Raw genomic sequence first — 12,487 nt, forward strand, 5'->3', positions numbered from 1 at the left:
ACTGGGATTGTTATGTAACCAGTATCAGGACACCAAAGTGCCAGGGGTGGGGGTGGTGGATGCTCATGGACAGATCTAAGGTGCACCTGGGAACTTGGAGACCTCATGTCCAACTTTCTGGCTTCTGGGAAATGTGGGAGCCTTGAGGGCTGGGTGCCTGTTATCAGGGAATAAAGCAGGCTGGTAGTCTAAGAGGACAGAGGGAGGAACTCAAAACAGAATAAGCAGAATATTAGGGGAGCTGAGTCAAGAAGGGGCGAGATGAGAGTTTTGTTGCTGTTGTTTTAATATTTTTTTGGCCGCGCCACGCAGCGTGTGGGATCTTAGTTCCTGGACCAGGGATCGAACCCGCGGCCCCTGCAGTGAAAGCATGGAGTCTTAACCGCTGGACCGCCAGGGAAGTCCCAGATGGGAGGTCTGATCGCCCACCCCTTGTAGGATCAGGTCTCAGTGCCTTCTGAGGGAATAAATCACATTAAACCGATTGCCTTCCCTCCCCCTCCCTGACCATTGGAGAGCAGCTGAGTAATTCCAGCCCTGTCTGCAGTCTTAGGTCCCTGACTTCCTGCTTTTATTTGGGATTTCATTAGTATTCTTTTCATCAATCACAGTAAAACACAGAAGCCATGAGACTCTTTCTTTGGCTTTCTCCTTAAACGGGGATATTGAGACCCCTAGGCAGGGCTGTCACCAGAGGCTATGTGCCAGCTGATGACCAGGAGCCTCCGGCAGGCCCAGTCGAGACTTCCAGGGCCAGCCTTAGAAGTCGAGGGACTTACCTCCTACATGGCACTTTGAAGGGTCCACCCCGGAGATGTAATTTCTGGGATGTTCCAGGGAAGGGCCCGAGGCTGAGGATACTGAAAGAGGTGGTTGTCTAGTGGCCTGAATGAGGGTTCCACAAGTTTGTCCCAGCAGCTCTCATGTTGACCTGCCATGGTTTTCACATCTCCCTAGAGCCTTGTGTGCTGGGAAAACCCAGCCCTAAAAAACTGAAAACAACAAAATGTTCTTGGGTTATTTATAAATGAAACCCAGCCCCTGTTGGTTATGTATGGCTGCTTGAGTTTCTCCAAGGACTCAAGGATTGGAAGAAGGGATTTCTCTCCTTCCTGAGACTCCAGTGGGCGGAAATTTGTTTCCCCAATTTCGCAGAGTTGGCACCTAGGTCCTGGGCAGCTTCCATATCTAGTAATGCCCCAGCTTGTGAAAATGTCCTAACTTTCTTTTTTGTTTTTCTGTGTAGGATAGATTCTGTTGGGTGGGAAAGTTTCATAAAACATGAATGAACCATTTCACTTTTGGTGTCTCCTCTTTGTTTTTGGCTGGTTCCCTGGCAAAAGGTTGAAGAAGGGTTCAAATATTTTCCTTTTCCTCAGAAATGATGCCCATTCCCCCACTCCCAGTGTTTTCTTCCTTTAAATTCACACGCATACACTGCCAAACCCTGCCTTGGGTGCCACTAAGTCTCCTTGGAGACTGCTCCCAGCTAGCAGGAGGGGGTCACCTGCTTGACCTCAAAGCAGTCTGTTCAGCCCCATAATGGCCTGGTCTAGAGAAGTGTCTACATGCCCCCTGAAAACAACTTAAAAAGAAAAGAAAAGAAAAACAGAGTTTTCCTCTAAATGTGGCAGAAATATCAGGCTGGGAAAAGCCAATAACACATAGGTTTGTCCCTGGGATGAGGAGTGGTTCATTCTTTCCACTGAGAAAGTTTTCATATAAGCACAGTTTTCGTTCTTACAGTCATGAGTAAGAGATTTGGCCAACAGGTCACTTTTGCCAGAACAAGGTAAAGAACAAGGGAGTTCTGTTCGCTTGCAGCCCAGGGGCTCCAGCACCAGCCGGAGGGCATCCTTCCACCCCATGGGGCCTCTCTCTGGAAGATGCACAGTTGCTGGGCTCCAGAGGCCTCTGCAGGCGTCCAGCTTGGAGGTGACTGACTGTCAGGGCTGCTCAGGATCTCTGCCTTCAGATCCCAATAAGAAAAAGCCCAAGGCCTGGGGATGTTCAGTGGCTTGCTTGAAGTCACCCAGGTTGAATGAGAAGCTGGACCCTTTGGAATCTTAACACTGTGCTGTTTCCACAATCAAACCATTTGAAGTTGCAAGGTTGGGCTGGTAGCAAAGCAAGAGGGTTTGAAGAGCCTCTTTCCTAGGTACTGGCTGGGGTGAACTCTGCCCTGAAGCAGCAGCTCCAACTCTGTAGCGGGGTGGGGGGGGGGGCCCTGCCAGGGAGCTGTGTACACATAACCATATGGTGATTTGCAGAGCTAAGCTACAGAGGCCTCCGGGCACTTTTTTTTTTACCAGGTTTTTTTTTTTTTTTTTTTTGCGGTACGCGGGCCTCTCACTGTTGTGGCCTCTCCCGTTGCGGAGCACAGGCTCCAGACGTGCAGGCTCAGCGGCCATGGCTCATGGGCCCAGCCGCTGCGTGGCATATGGGATCTTCCCAGACCGGGGCACGAACCCGTGTCCCCTGCATTGGCAGGCGGACTCTCAACCACTGAGCCAGCAGGGAAGCCCCGGGAACTTTTGATAGAAACTATGCTGCAGGGCTGGAGGAGGCCGCCCCCTGCTGGGCTTCTAAACGTGTGCGTCTCGGTCCTGGTGGCCTCTGGCCCCATCTTGCAGGAGCTGCTGAGGCAGGAGCTGAACTCAGGGTACAGTCTTTACCTAAACTCCCTGGAGAGCTCAGGCACCATTCCAAACCTGCCCTCCAGGCCTTTGCTGTGGACACATCACATCTGGGGACTTCTGGGGAAATGGTTTATCATTTTCATGTGAGAATTCTGCCTTCTACAGCGATACGATTGGGGTCCCTTGGCAGAGTCTTGGGATCCCCTTACTCTACACGGATGGAAATAGTGGGTGTAACCCCGATGTCCCCGTGGTCTCAGAAGCCTGAGAGTCCACACGAGGTACGTGGATGTTGCTGCCTGAGTGACCACAGTCCTAGACCCCCATGGGGGAGTGCAGCCACTTGCCTTCTCACATATCCTCCAAGCATGTTCTTCTGCTCCAGCTTCCTCTCCCTCCCCATAGCCTCTCTCCCCTGTTCGCCCATGACAGGCGGCTGCCCTGAGCCTCACCATGGGCCTCACAGGCTGGGGGCTGGAAAGTAAGTCTGGGGCTGGAGAGTAAGTCTATCTCCAGGCGTGTGTCACACTCAGCCACCAGGGCACAGAGACCAATTCATCTTTTTTTCTTTTTCTTTTGGTCACGCAGCACGGCGTATGGGATCTAAGTTCCCCACCCAGGGACTGAACCCGGGCCCTCAGCAGTAAGAGCATGGAGACCTAAGCACTGGACTGCCAGGGAATTCCTGAGACCATTTCATCTTTAACAAGCCCAGCCCCTCTGGTCCCTGGACCAGCCCCTCACACCCACACCTCATCGGGGGTCAGACATTGTGTCCAAGGCCACCCTCCAGTCCTTCTGCTGACCTAGCACCTTTCTCCTCCTTCCCCCAAATCAGTCTCCACCCAGGTCGCTCGGAGCTGGGTGGTCTATACAGCTGCCCCAGCCCCCCTACCCTGCCAATAGTCCGTGTCTCACCTCCCTTTTGGCCCAGCTAGAACATTCCCCTGACCTATCCTTCATCCTGACCTTCAGTACGGGTGATGGGGATGGGTCATCTGAAAAGGGACCAGAAGTAGGGGAGATGGGGGGGCCCATGGCTGCCCAAGCTCCACGCTCACTCCCAGAAGTACATGTTGGGGCTTCTCGAAGGGCAGGAATGCAATGGGACCCTTCCCAGAGTTGCTCATCTAGCCTGGCCTGCTACCCTTTACCTCCCAATACCTCCCCCTGAAAGACCCCCAGCTTGCCCTTTGGTAATTGTGGTAGGCAGAATCCTGAGATGTTCCCAAGATTCCCCAGCCTGGTGTACACACCCTGTATAATGCCTGGGACTGTGAGTATGATGAATATGACTCGTGATAAGTCATGTCTGATGGTACAGTTGACTTCAGATAGGAGATTATCCGAGTGGCCTGAGCTCTTTATTTTCATTATTTATTTACTTTTGGCCACGCCACACAGCATGCAGGATCTTAGCTCCCCAACCAGGGACTGAACCTGTGCCCCCTGCAGTGGAAGCCCAGAGTCTTAACCACTGGACCACCAGGGAAGCGCTGCTCGAGCTCTTTAAAAGCAGAGTTTTCTCTGGCTGCTGGCAGAGGAAGTCAGAGATTCAAAGCGCAAGAAGGATTTGATGTGCCATTGTTGGCTTGAAGTTGGAGGGGGACCATGTGGAGAAGAATGTGGGTGACCTCTAGGAGCCTAGAACAGCCCCCAGCTGACAACCAGCAAGGAAACGGGGACCTCACTCCTACAGCTACAAGGACAGAATCCTGCCAATGCCTGCCAACCAATAAGGATGAGCATGGAAGCGGATGGCTCCCAGAGCCCCCAGAAGAGAACTCAGCCTGGCCGACACCTGATTTCAGCATTGGAGACTCTGGACTTCTGACCTACAGACCCGTGAGCTAACAAGTGACTATCGTTTTAAGCCACTTAGTCTGCGGTCATTTGTTGTGCAGCAATAGAAGACGCCTACGGCAATGGATTTGTCTTTTTGTCCATCAACAATTTATTTGATTGGCAACTCCTGGCAACAGGAGATGAGAAGAAAATGAAAGGAAACTAAAGTGATCGTGGACTACCAATAACCGGGAAAGCAGATTTCAGACTGAATACGATGTCACGTGGCTTGATACACACACACACACCCACACACACAAACACACACACACACACACACACACACACACACACACACACGGGATTCTCAACCGGAGGTGACTCTGCTCCCCAGGCGACACTTGGCAATGTCTGGAGACATTCCTGGTTGTCACAGCTTGAGGGATCTGCTGGCATCTAGTGGGTAGAGCCTAGGGATGCTGCTAAGATCCTTCAAGGTACAGGACAGACTCCCAGAGCCAAGAAATATCTGGCCCTGGCCCAAAATGTCAGTAGGGCAGAGGTTCACACACACACACACACGCACACGCACACACACGTACACTACCAGCCACTGTGGAGAGACAGCGTAGCATAAGGGCCAAGTGCACCGTCAGGTTCCAGTCCTACCTGTGTGATCTTTAGCAAGACCCAGGGTCTCTGGGACCAGCTGTGAAACGGGGCTAAGGAAAGCACCTACCTCCTGGAAGTAAATGTTAATGTACGGAGTGCACAGAACAGCAAAGTCGACTAACTTTGAGTGGTTATGAAACAGGAGGGAAGGGGGCAGGGCACCCTTTGAAAGAATGACGTAGCCCAAGGACATGACATAACCTGATTAGAACCAAATGGTTCAAGATGGCGGACAAGTCGACTTCCACTAGACCTTGAGCCTCAGTATACCTCACTGTAACACGTCAGCACGCTAAATGACACACCTACAGGCGCCATGCCAGTTCCAACGCCAACCATAAGGATCAAAAAGTGGGCGGTGGCCCAATTCCTGGAAATCCCCACCCTTTCCTGAAATAGTTGGAATACTCCTCCCACTCATTAGCCTATGAAATTACCCAGCCCTATAAAAACTGACAACCCCATACCCTGGTGCCTTTTCTCACCTTCTGAGGTGGCCCACACTCTGTCCGTGGCGTGTATTTCTCTCTAAGTAAATCCACTTCTTATCTATCACTTCGTCTCTCACTGAATTCTTTCTGCATTGAGACTTCAAGAACCTGAGCTTCATTAAGTCCTGAAACCAGGTGTATGGCCTCAGTTGGAAGACTGTGGGTTTTGGCCGGGTTCCAGTCCCGGCTGTGTGGGTTCAAGTCCCAATCCGGGTTTTGGCTGGGTTTGAGTTCCGGCCTCATGGGTTCAAGTCCCAATCTGAGGTGCACGGTTTCAGTTACAGGAAATGTCTAAAGGGTTATCCTTACGTCAAAGGAGCTGGGGCAACTTTGGTTTACTTCTCTATATTGTCCAAATTTTACATAATGGACATATTTGACTTTCTTAATTTGGGGGGAAAAGGGGAAAAAGGAACTGAGGGACATTCTACAAGCGAGTGGCCTGTACTCTTCAAAAACGTTAAGGTCTTAAAAAACAAAGTAAGGCCGAGGTTGGTTCCAGATTAAAGACTGAAGAGCCCTAACAACCAAATGTGAGGTGTGATCCCAGTTCACTGGGACAATCAGAGACACTGGAAAGGGGACAGCGTATCAGATCCCAGGGTTGCATCAGTGTTGGCATCACTGTTGCCAGGCCTAAATTTTGTAACTCTACCACGGTTGTGTAAGAAATGTCATTTTTCTTAGGAGATACATGTTGAAATACTTAAGAGTGAAGGGTCATGACCTATGTAACTTCCTGTCAAATGGTTCAGAAAAAAATGCATGTGTGTGTATGTGTGTGTGTGTGTGAGAGAGAGAGAGGGAGAGAGAGCAAATGGGGCAAAACGTTAACTACTAGTGAATCTGAGTGAAGGGTATGTGGATTTTTAAAAAATAAATTTATTTATTTTATTTTTATTTTTGGCCGTGTTGGGTCTTCGTTGCTGCATGCGGGCTTTCTGTAGTTGTGGTGAGCGGGGGCTACTCTTCGTTGCGGTGCGTGGGCTTCCCGTTGCAGTGGCTTCTCTTGCTGCGGAGCGCGGGCTCTAGGTGTGCGGCTTCAGTAGTTGCGGCTCGCAGGCTCTAGAGCACAGGCTCAGTAGTTGAGCCTACTAACTACTCAACTACTACTCAACTACTCAACTAAGCACATGAGTTTAGTTGCTCCGTGGCATATGGGATCTTCCCGGGCCAGGGCTCAAACCCGTGTCCCCTGCATCGGCAGGCGGATTCGTAACCACTGCGCCACCAGGGAAGCCCCCTATATGGATGTTCATTGTACTTTTCTTGCAGCTTTTCTGAAGGTTTCCTGATTGTCAAAAACAAAAAGAAGGGAATTGCCTCGCGGACAGCCGCGGGTTCAATCCCTGGTCGTCGGGGAACTAAGATCCCGCAAGCCAGCCGCCTGGTGAGGCCAAAAAAGAAAAAAAAGAAAAAGGCCTCTAACAAGGTACCCCTCCTTCAGGCACCCAGCGGCCTGGTCCAACGTTACATCTGCTGCAAATCAACTGGATTCTATTCATACGAGGGAACATCGTGGGCAGTGAACGAAAGGGAACAAACCGCAGCTCCAGCAACCACCCGGAGGCCTCCGGACGCAGCAGCAAGATTCCACTGATGATTAAACAACAACCACCCCAGGCAAACTGAACGCAAACTGTTTTGGGCTACGTACCTGGGGGGCAAACCGCAGAGAAAGGCAAGGAAGTGGTTACCGTAAAGGTCAGCATTGCGCTTACCTGGGGAGGGGTCACCTGCAAGGACACATTGAGGGGCTCTGCAAGGCGGATTTTCTTACCTTGAGTGGTAGTTACGCGGGGACGCATTTTATACTTATTCAAATACACACATAACAGCTGTAAACGTCCCACCAGGAACCCCACTTCGTGTGAGGTGCGCGTTGAGCGTCTGGGACCTGCCGCTGAGTGGAGGGCGCTTAACGTATTCCGCCGGCCTGGAGGGGCCGGGGCGGGGCGGGGGCGGGGCCGGGGTAGGGGGTGGGGGATGGCTGAGGGAATCAGGGCCGGGCGGGGAGGAGGGTGGGGAGGATCGACCCCGACCAGCTCTGGCGGGATGCGGTCCGGGGCGTCCCCTGCTGGTGGCCACTGGGAGTAAGGCTTGCAGAAGAGCGGGCTCCCCGGCCCACCGAATGCCTGCTTCCCCTTTCTGCACCTTTGTCCCTGTCACTCCTTCCCCCTCCAGACCTCAGGACCTCTTCCTGGGCTTCACTTCGGCAAAAGCTGAACTCAAACTCGCCTTTTCTCAGGGAGCCTTTCCCGATCCAGGCCACCCAACCCCAACCACTCCTTCCCCCATCGTCCTTTCTTTGAGGTTGGAACGCATTTAATTTGCATGTACTTTCAGCGGCCTCGTCAGCATTGCCTTGTTTCACGGACGTTTGGTGATGGTGATGAAGACCACGGCTGGCATTTACTGAGGGCCTCCTACCTGGGGGCACTGTGCTGACAGCTGCAGGCACCTGCTGCCCGCCTCCCCCCAAGCATCTTCATTCATGGATGTGGTCAGTCCTTCGGCGTGCATTTATTAAGCACCTACTCTTGCCACTCTCTGAGGCCACAGGAAACAAAGTCAGTGGCCACTGCTCCCAGGGGTTCACAGTCAGGGTGGGGCGGGGGGAATAGCCAGGTGTTGGTGAGGGGGTGTGATGGGAGATCTAAGTGAGGCCACAGAGCATCATGGGGGCCAGTGAGTGGGGAAGAGGGTGAAGCCGGCTCTGGTGGTGAGCAGGGAGGTGCCCCGGAGGTCTCCAGGCTAGGCAAGATGTGCACAGGCCCAGGGCCTGCCGGGAAAAGGCCACAGGTCAAGGAGCCAGAGAGAGTTGGGTCTGCCTTGCACGAGTTGTTACATGGTCGCTGAGAGCCATCAGTGGCTCTGTAGGGGCAGATGGAGGAGGAAACCCAGAGCAGGAGGCTGCCTGCCACCTGCTTCCACCCTAAGCCAGCACTCTAGGCCTGGGGCCTGACAGCCCCGAAAGGGTGAGAGTTCAGACCACCTCCATTCGGCCAGAGTACGCTGAACACCTACTATGTGGGGCTGCCTGACCAGGGAGGATGAGTGAGTCCTGGACTTTGCCCTCAAGGAGTCTGGGATCAGCACAAGGATAAGATAAGCTTGCAGAGCTCTCAGCCCTGCACTGAATGAGATAAGGAGGCAGTGGGAGAGGCCCAGGGAGCTGGTGCAGGTAGAGGAAGAGGAGCAGATCCTTCAGTCATGGGAGGGTCATCCCAGCTGGGCCTCAGCCGAGGGGATGGGGGCCCAGCTGCACGTGGGAAGGGGCAAGGGAAAGAGCAGGGGGCTGAACGCTTGTCAGCCGCGCAGAGTCCTCGGAGGGAGAAAAGGTCGACTTGCTCTGTGACTTTCGCAAGATGCTCACCCTTTCTGAGCCTGAGTCCTCATCTCCCAAACAAGTTCACAACAGTTACCTCACAAGGTTGCCGAGATGATTCCAGGCGATTGATGTGTGTGAGCGCCCAGCAAGCAGAAAGGGCTCAAGAACCAGCTCCTGTTACTAAGCAATGTGGACTTTATTCCTAGTCTGTGTTTCCAGGGTTTAAATTCTAAATTTTTAGCAGCAGAAACCTTTTTATTCAAATGAAAATGTTCCCAGAACCCCGTGTTATAAAAACCAGGCAGGAGCGAGGCTGTTGTGGGAAGCTGGAGCAGGGGTGGGGACCGCCGTTCTGTCCACGGCTGGGCCAGGGCAGCCTGGGGAGATGAGACTGGGAAGAGAGGAGAACGGGGCGAGCAGAGGGGAAGGCTGGCTCCGGGTCGCTGTCCGGGGTGGCGGAGGGGCTCCAGCGCAGACTGGAACCCAGGGTCCTTGGCTCCCCTTGGCCACACTGCAAGCCTCCATCTTGCACCCTGAGGACGTTCCTCCGGGTACAAGATGGAGGCTCAGGGTCTGTTCAGACATTTATCGAGCACACACCTGCGCTCCGCTTGGGTCGGGGGCTGAGCCTAAGGTGGTAGGGAGAACAGAAACCCTGGGAGCATGCAGGGCTTGGGGCAAGCACAGGGTACTGGGGGTGCCCGGCCAGGCACTTACCATCAAGTGGGCTTTAAGGAGGCTTCCTGGAGGCAGCAGATGCTTGGGCAGAGCTTGGAACGGTTAGTAAGAGTGAGCCTGGCAAGAAAGCTGGGAAGGGTGTTCCAGGCAGAGGGAACCGCATGGACTAAGCACAGAGGCGTGCTGCAGCACTGTCGGTACAGGTGGAGACCTAAAGCAGTTCATGCTCACAAGAGGGAAGATGGAAAGGTGGGAATGGGACAGAAGGGAGCTGGGCCTTGAGTGTTGCCCTGTGACGGCAAGTCTTCAGTGCCCACCAGACACCCCCAGCCCCACCCCTTCCCCCACAGGTCCTGGAGGCTGGCATTGAGGCGAACATACCTGTGACCTATGGAATTGGCAGCCAGAGGGGAGACGAGAGCACTGGCTGTCAATTCATAGGTCAGAGCCCTGTGCACTCGGTCTTGGCAGCCTGCCGACAGCCCACAACCCTTTGCCATCCTGGACCTGGGAGCATGGCCGTGGGGGTCCCTGCCGGTCTGTTGGGCAGCAGCCGCCTCTCCTCTTCTGTGGACACTGGCCCGCACCCCAGATAACAGCAGCCCCACTGGAACTTGTGGGCACTTCCACATGGAGTTGCTGTTACAGGGGGTGGGAACCGACCGGAGGCCTGGGCCCTGCCCGCCTGGCATCTCCCCTTGGGCAGAGGTCTGGGGAGTATAGCGTGACCACCCCCCGGGCCCCTCGGGTCCTCACGGCCCCAGGTCTGTGGTCTTTTTATTGAGGCTCCTTATCATCCAGGCCCACACCCGGAGTCTCATGCCAGCACTGCTTCTCTGGGCGAAGTCCAGTCTCAACCCCAGATCTGCTCATAAAGCCGGGAGTGGCTCCCATTTACAGCTCCTGGGCAGCCTTTGCCCGCTCTGACACCCGCACACCCTCTCTCCCCAAGTTCCTTGTTTCCTCGTTTCTTTCCCAACCAGACCTGGGCCCCAGTTTCAGGTTTGGTCACTGTGGCCTCCATTCTCTGCCCTTTGCCCACCCTTCTTGCTGCAGCTGCAGGGCAGAGGGACAGTGAAGGACGGCTGGGCACCTGTCCATCTCCAGGGACCTCTGAATGCCCAGATTCCTGAGGATGGCCCCAGATACGAAGCGGAGATGAGACAGAAAGGAGAAGGGTGGTGGGAGAAGGTGAGACAGAGAAAGTGGGAGAGTGAGACAGAGAGGCCAAGAGAGAGATGAGAGGGGCAAGCAGAGAACTGGAAAGGGACAGAGGAGATAGATAGTGGTAGGGGGGAAAGGGCGAGAACAGGGAACTGGAAAAGATGCTGATACACAAACCTGCCACAGAATGCTAAGAACAGGGCTATAAGCAACTGCCAATCTGGAAGAGCACTTAGCACCTCAGCGGCCTGAGAGCCAGCAGGGTCCTGGGAGCTGGGTGACCTCGAGCAAGTGGCTTAACCTCTCTGAGCGGCTGCTGGTTCCTCATATGCAAATCAGGGCTTGTGAGGCCATCCTGGCCTGCGCTGTTGGGAAGCCACCTTCCCTTCAACCTTTGAGTCTGTCCCCTCAGTGGGGAGAGGAAGGAGGTGTTGTCTGGGGTCCCTGAGCTGGCCCAGGACCCCTGGGGGAACAGACCTTTCTCCTGCAAAGTGTGTTCTCATCCCCACCAGACAGGCTCCGGCCCAAGAGACTGGCCCAAGTTACAATGCCAGTCCTGCTGAGGCCTAGGGGATACTTTGGAGACCCCAAATTGGGCTATGTTCCCCTTTCCCAGCAGTGGAAACCGGCCCTGACAGGCAAAAGAGGCTGCCCAAGGTCACAGATCAGGGCCTTGGGGGTCCATCCTGCCCGGCAACCTCCCTGACATGGTGTCCTCCCTTTTGGGATGCAGTCAAGGTGAGGTGAGGGCAGGAGTCCTCTGCCTGGGAGGACGTGCCTGTGAACTAAGACACTTTAGTTGGTGGCCCCCAACCCCCACCCCAGAAGCCCAGCAGGCCCTTCTGAAGACCCCCAGGCAGGACTAAGTACCTGGTCTGGCAGAGGCAGTAGCAGCAGCAGAGATGCTGCCACTCAATCAGGAGTCCTGACCCCCTTACCCCACAGGTGGAAACTGAGGCCCAGGGGCTAGAAGGGACTTGCTTGGGTCACTCAGTGGTTGCCTAGGTCCCTTCCTTTCTTGCTCCTCAGAAGGGCTGGGCTCGGGAGCACCCCGGGGCAGAGAGGCTGCAGGGGTCTGACCACCCGTGGGAGGCTCTTACCTGGGTGTCTGGCTGGCCCTCGGGGCCCGAGGAGGAAGTGGGGCCACCCTGAGCCCAGCGCCTTTTGAGCTGTTGGCCCAGCCCCTGGCTACAGTTAATGATTTATCCTGCCGCCTGTCAATATGGATCACAAGTGAGGTTCAAAGGGCATGAAGCCCTGGACTGTGCTCGGGCAGGTGGGGCAGTTCCAGGAAGAAGCAGACCGGGCCCCCGCCTGCCCCTCCTTGTGGCATCAGACCCCAGCCATCAAAACCCCTCTCCCCCGTCACTGCGTGACGGTGGGCAATGAGGACGCTGGGGTCCACCGGGACAAAACTTCTGCCCTGCTCACTTGGTGCCCAGATCTCCCTCACTGAGGAGGGGCCACCAGGCACACAAAGGGGCAGTCAGGGGGCTTTGCTGACACCCCAGCACGGTGAGGGTTCTCTACGTCCATGCCTCTTAACCTGGACCTCAGTTTCTTCACAGGCCCTCCCATCTCAGCCCAGTGCTACTGCGGAGCGGGGCGGGGAGGGCATGATCAGAGCAGCCCTTTCTTCCTTGTTCACAAGAAACAAGGCACGGGGTGTTGGGGGAGGGGGTGGACAAGAGCAATTTCCCCATCCCATGTGAATTTCTGTGCAAACA

The sequence above is a fragment of the Phocoena phocoena genome, chromosome 8 (assembly GCF_963924675.1).
Source record: "Phocoena phocoena chromosome 8, mPhoPho1.1, whole genome shotgun sequence".
Lineage (NCBI taxonomy): Eukaryota > Metazoa > Chordata > Mammalia > Artiodactyla > Phocoenidae > Phocoena > Phocoena phocoena.